The following is a 6000-nucleotide window of genomic DNA, read 5'->3' as shown; positions in this document are numbered from 1 at the left end:
GTGTCTGGTCCGGCCCAGTGCATCACGGACTGCAGAGCTGCAGGCCCGATGTCACAGCTAGGTACACGGCCCAGCAGTACCTCCCAGTGGTACCGAATTTAAGGTCTTTCCGGTACTGGGCCAGATGCGGGCCACCCGACGAAGCCCTTATGCTTGATCCGATCCAGTTCAATAATTTGTTTTCCCGGTACTTTCTAGCTATACTTATCCGGTACTGGGCCAGCTGTAAGCCAGCCCATGAATCCCCAGTTCTTCCTCTTCTCGCTGTCTCCTCTGCGGGATCCCGGTGTCTTCAGCGACGACCGTTCCGGCGTCTGACATTGCTTCGACTCCGACATGGCGGACCGCGATAGCCTCGCGCGGCTGAGCCCATCTCCGTCGACGTGCACAAGCAAAGGTATCTGAAATCGTCGTCTGTAGGTTTCTCCGTTCTTGCTTCGGCCGATTTGTTCCAGCGATTTTGATTCGTTTTCCCGTTATCCTGCAAATTTCGGTCAGGTACCTCCATAGACTTAGCCTGCAAAAGCGGATCTGTCGAGCCGAGCTCTGCATCTGCTCCGGTTCCATTTCCTCCATTGAGCAACCATGCTGTAGTGAGTATGATGTCAATACGGAAGGACCTGAAGGAGCCAAGGATGTTAATCTTCCATCCATGGAATTGGGTCCCTGGAGAAACGTGAGGTAATTTGTTTTTTTTTGATTCGACAGTATAAGTGCAGTCCTATTGTTTTGTGATAACGGGCCATCAACATCAATCCTGCCCGAGTCTTGTCCACTGCTAGGTTTCGATTAGATTTTCATATCACAATATCTTTAGAACTTGTACCTTGGTAGTATCAATTGTATGTCACGATGTTTACATTACACATTGAAACCAGAAATGTTTTACATTACATTACATTACATATATATATAGTCATGCTCACGCAAGAAATATGAAAATTCCTAAGAATTGATATAGGAAGAAAATAACTCCTTAATTTGCTCTAACTCATGTGAAAAAAAAATCTTTGAATGTCTCAATGCTTTCTCTATGTCTCTTTCTTTCTCATGAATTAACACATAGTCACAAAATTCATACATAGTTAAGGTTATCTCACCCTAAATTTTTGTGTTTCTATATTTCAAAATTTATGTTCTTCAAAGACGTTCTCGTAGTACTTTATACAAATCCCAACCATTATCGAGCTCAACAAAAAAATTATTGAGCTAGAACCAAAGTCAGGGTCTTGAATCAGATAGATTTGTTCTTTCCCGCATAGAAAATGATGGCTTTTGTTCTTTTAGAGTTTACTTGCGTTAAAGATGAGAATATATGTGTATTTTGAGTGTCAATTTTCCGAGAGTTTGTTTGAGAAACAATGAAACAAGATTCCTGAGAGTTTGAGCACAGAGTAGAATCCTAGTCCCGTTCTTTTTCATTCTTGAATAGACCTAGTACAATTATTTTGTTTGCTGGGGTTAGAAATTAGAGTCGTCTCATTGCAGTTAGAGAGCTATACATATGAGCTCAATCATTATAATTTGGAAAAATTCATACTCCTTAGTTAAAATTTGGAGAAAGCCATGCAACAATTACCGTCAGTTGACCATCTAGTGGCGAAAATTGAGCTTTTACTTTAGTACTCCCTCCATTTCAGTTTACCAGGCCGTTCTCTCTTTTCACCGTAACCAAGGAGAGCGATATGTGGCTAAGCGAAGCGTGCCCGAGCGACCTTGAAATTAGCCCAGATATGTTGGCCGCTGAATTAACTGCCATGCAACGCTTGAGTTTCCCACAATAAAAACAGCGATCCGTGGCAATTCTGCGATCTGCGGCGTCTGCCGCGAGCATCCACATCAACCATGGCGAAGATGTCCTCCGTTCCTGCCATGGCCACTGCGCCAGAAGTAGAATCCTCTGAGCCTGCCATGGCCGCGACGGCAGCGGCGGCAGCAACGTCCTCCGAGCCTGCCATGCCCGCGGCGGCGTGCTGCTGCATGCTGGGCTGCTGGCTGGAGGTAGGAGGAGGCGCGTGCAGAAGGAGGAGGCAGGGAGGCCGCACGCATGAAGAATAGGCGAGGGGCCGCGCGTGCGTGAGTTAGTTAATTAATCTCCTGGCTTTTCTGTTCCCGTGGGGAGTAACTGCTTCGTTTCGTACGATGAGGTTTGCTGGCTTGGTACTCGCGTGAAGGGAAATCGGCCCCGTATACGGGAAATCGAGAAAAAGAGAGAACGGCCCGGTAAACTGAAATGGAGGGAGTATATTGTTTTGAACACTATTTTGGTAGTGAATTATAATAAATTTTGGTATATTACTCTTCAAGAATTTACTATGAAAATCGTGATGTCTAAACTTATTTCCTTGCTACTTTCTTGCTGAAATGCAGTCTAAACTTGTTTGGTAAATTCATGGCGAAAATTATGTAGTAACGTGATACCATGTTAAAGGTGCTAAGGATGACATCGACTTTTTAGCATTGACGATAAACTAGAGGTCAACCGACGATAGTAGTTAGTTTGAATGCGGTGTATAATTTAAGTGATAGATTGGGAAAAAGATTTTTTTAATAGTATTTGAACATGCGAACAAATTCTAAATGGTACGTGTGGAATTCACTCTACTGTTTGCGATCGTGCACACGACTCGTGCTAAAGGCACATCCTTTTTTTCTTTTACAAACTGCTAAAGATACTTTTGATCGATGCTTCGCTTCGCCTTTTTACCCTTTACCCTTCCTGCCACAGAATTCTGACACGCTTCCCGAGCCAGTGCCCAACTGCCTCCCCTTTAACATTTCTTTTGAGGTAAAGAATCCGGCAAAGCAGGTCCCAGGAAAAATAAAATACAGTAATTAAAGTCTCTGAAAGCTGTCGCTCGCATCAGTATTACTATCACTGTGTACGTGCATGCACAACACGTCCCGATAAAGCCATGCCTTTCTTTGATGCGTCGAATGATGTTGTTTTTGCTCTGGCTCTTTTTTTTCCCTCCCACTTTGTTATTCGGGTTGAATTTTTGCCCTCGTCCATTATTCATGTTCGCAACATGCCGTAGAAGACTTGGAATCACCGCCGCCGCTAGCTAACTTCCGTTGACGCAGGATACTTCTTCCGTTGGGAAAAATCTCTTCTTCTTCAGAAGATAAGGACATGTTTCTTGGTTGCGCTAATTTCCGTGGGAGTTCTGCAATTTTTCTTGACGTGGGATACTTATTCTATTGGGGAAAATGTTTCTTTCTTCAGAAAATATGGACACGTTTGGTTGCAATCCATATTCTGTTATACTTTTGTATTGCAAACGTGGCATGTCATAGCTTTTTAGCGGCGAATTTGCCTGCCGTAGGTGTGATAAAATTAGTTGAAAATGAGTCTATACAACATGCAGAGTAAATGGGCTGAGAAAGTGTCTCGCGCCACAAACCAGACATGCTCCAAGAGAGGGAACTATATATTCTTAATGCAACCACGGAGAATGGAAAACAAAAGGTACTCTATCCTAAATTCTTATCGTTGTTTCGTGCAAAATTTGAACTAAAACAACGACAATAATTTAGAATCAGAAGAAGTACTATTCTAAAATGGGCCACAAGACCACAACCCCACGCGTGTCATCTGATACCCAACTCCAACCTTGTGTTCTGCTACGCTAAAAAAAATAGTCAAATACCAGGAAAATATTCTGCTACACTAAAAAAATAGTCAAATACTAGGAAACTAGCAAAAGACCCGTGCGTTGCTACGGAAGAATGAAAAACATATCAACCATTTTTTTCGGCTTAAAGGGAAACTAATATTTTGTACCTAAATCAAAGCCAGACGCGCAACCGCATCCCTTCCTGCGTCCCTCTTCCCCACGAGCAGCCATGCTAACTTAGAGCATCTCCAAGAGTTTCCCTAAATCTCATTCCCCAAATCTCATATATGCTGATTTTCTATTCCACATTTGCTTCTCAAATTTCCTTTTCTCTTCCGCAGATTCTCCAAATCTCATCCCCGATAGTTAACTTGTCTATATTATATCCATATCTTCCAACCGATTTTGTAAACAACTATATGAAATCATATAACGCTTATCAACTTTATCATCTATATATTTGTAACAAGTATACTTTAAATTATATGTTTTTATTTTTATTTAATTTCCCGTACATGCATGAGTCTCCTGTATCATGTATTAGTGCATCAATTAGGTAAAAATAAATTAAAATATGTGCATCAATCTCCCCGTCGTGCTCTCTCTCCCCTCCCGTGCTCTCTTTCCTCTACCTCCCTCTGGCCCTTCTGCCCTTCTTGTTTAGTTGTTTGCCCGATGCGGTCATCTCGTGAGATGGATTCCCCGACTCCAGTGGCGTCGGGGGGCGAGTAGAGCTTGGGGCGGCTGGTAGAGCTGGGAGCAGCAGGCGGCAGAGCGTAGAGCAGTTGGTGGCGAAGCTCGGAGCAGCGGTGTGGGGTGGGGGGGTGGGGGGATCTTGGAGCGTCGTCGAACAGAGCTGCAAGCGACGCTGAAGGGCTTCCTTGTCCTGGCGGCAGTGGGTCCGGCGGGCTTCCTTGTCGGGGCATCCCACGCCCACGGTCAGACGAAACGTTTTTTTTTCTCATGGGGATTGGCATATCCCTCGTAATTTTGATGAAAAACCTACCGCGACGTCCGTACCATCACCCGCAACTTCAATTTAATATATTGGTATAGATTAGTATAGTGTCCGTACGTTGCCACGGTCTCTGTTTCAGTCATGGCATTCGTGAGTGACATGAGCCTGGAATTTCAATTCTCTTGCGTGGCTAGAAAACCTGGAGACGTAGCAACCCACATTCTTTTGGTTTGAGCTCCCAGCCCTGGAACATTATTAAAAAAAATATACAGAGCTAAGTACCAACCCACAGTCCATTTACGGATTACAGCAGTGGTGTCTGGGATATGTCGTCCGTCCAGCAGGCGAGTAAAATCAAACGCTTGCGAGGCTAATCATCTGCCTGGATATTGCAATATTGCAATCCCCTGAACGATCAATATTGCTGCAGTAATTTTTTTTGACTGGGTCAAAACAGCAGGAGAGGCTCCTACTATATTAATTAATGCTACCTCCGTCTCATATTAAGTGTGTCAAATTTGCCCAAATATGGATGTATATATACCTAAAAATTGTCTAGATAGATGTAATATTTCGACACTTAATATATATGAGACCGAGGAGTAAATAAAAAAGATATTACAGAGCTATTTACATAATTACAAGCCACACAAAAACCCAATGGACAGTAATTTTATTGACACGGCTACACTATTGCTAGACGCACCTAAATCTGATTAGCGACATTGTAGTGCTGTCAGGCTGTAGATTTTTTTTCCAGCACTTGCTACTTCTGGTTAGAGATTCAATTTCTTAGTTATACTGAAATCTTGAGAATATAGAGGTGTTGCATCTGTAGTAGTTCTAAATCTTTGAACTTTCACAAAGACATCGATCATAGTTATTCTCAAACCTTAAGAGTCGCCGAGGGGACCTTGCAATACTCCTGCACAGATTGAGATTATAAGTACATACCCGATATTTATGATGTTCGTGATTTGCACATGCACATTCAGATACATCAAGAGAGAAGCTGCGCCTGTGAGGTTTAACTATGAAAATCAGTTTCAGTACTTACTCATCTACTCATTTAGAATTGAGGCAGCTGAAACCAACTATTGCTAGTGTTTAACCTTATATGTCAATGAAGTTAGCACCATGATTTAGATCAATCATCTTAGTGGTTGCACTTAATATACACCACAAAGAAAGAAGGCCTTCCATGAAATTTGACGGCTGAACTTGTGATCAACGGCCGCGCGCACGTGGCTGTGCGTCCTCGCTGGCTTGAAACTGCGAGCAGGGAACCCCACCTCCTCACCGTACTCGTCGCCCTGCAGCCTCCGAGCCGGCCCATAGCTGCGAGAACGCAGCTCCGTTTCTTCCTCTCCGGGCTGAAGCCGCAAGAACGCAGCAGGCCAGCAGCCCGCCGCCTCGCCGGCCCGA

General features: G+C 43.7%; 1 long non-coding RNA gene across 1 annotated transcript; it reads left to right on the top strand.

Moving 5' to 3' along the window:
- Window positions 1-224: 224 nt before the first annotated feature.
- Window positions 225-911, top strand: LOC112269944. Its single transcript, XR_002962213.1, has 2 exons — window positions 225-397; window positions 499-911. It is a non-coding gene; the product is annotated as an uncharacterized LOC112269944 (long non-coding RNA).
- The last annotated feature ends 5089 nt before the right edge of the window (window positions 912-6000 follow it).

Source organism: Brachypodium distachyon, chromosome 1 (assembly GCF_000005505.3).
Source record: "Brachypodium distachyon strain Bd21 chromosome 1, Brachypodium_distachyon_v3.0, whole genome shotgun sequence".
Classification (NCBI taxonomy): Eukaryota; Viridiplantae; Streptophyta; class Magnoliopsida; order Poales; family Poaceae; genus Brachypodium; species Brachypodium distachyon.
This window is presented reverse-complemented; position numbering and strand designations above follow the sequence as displayed.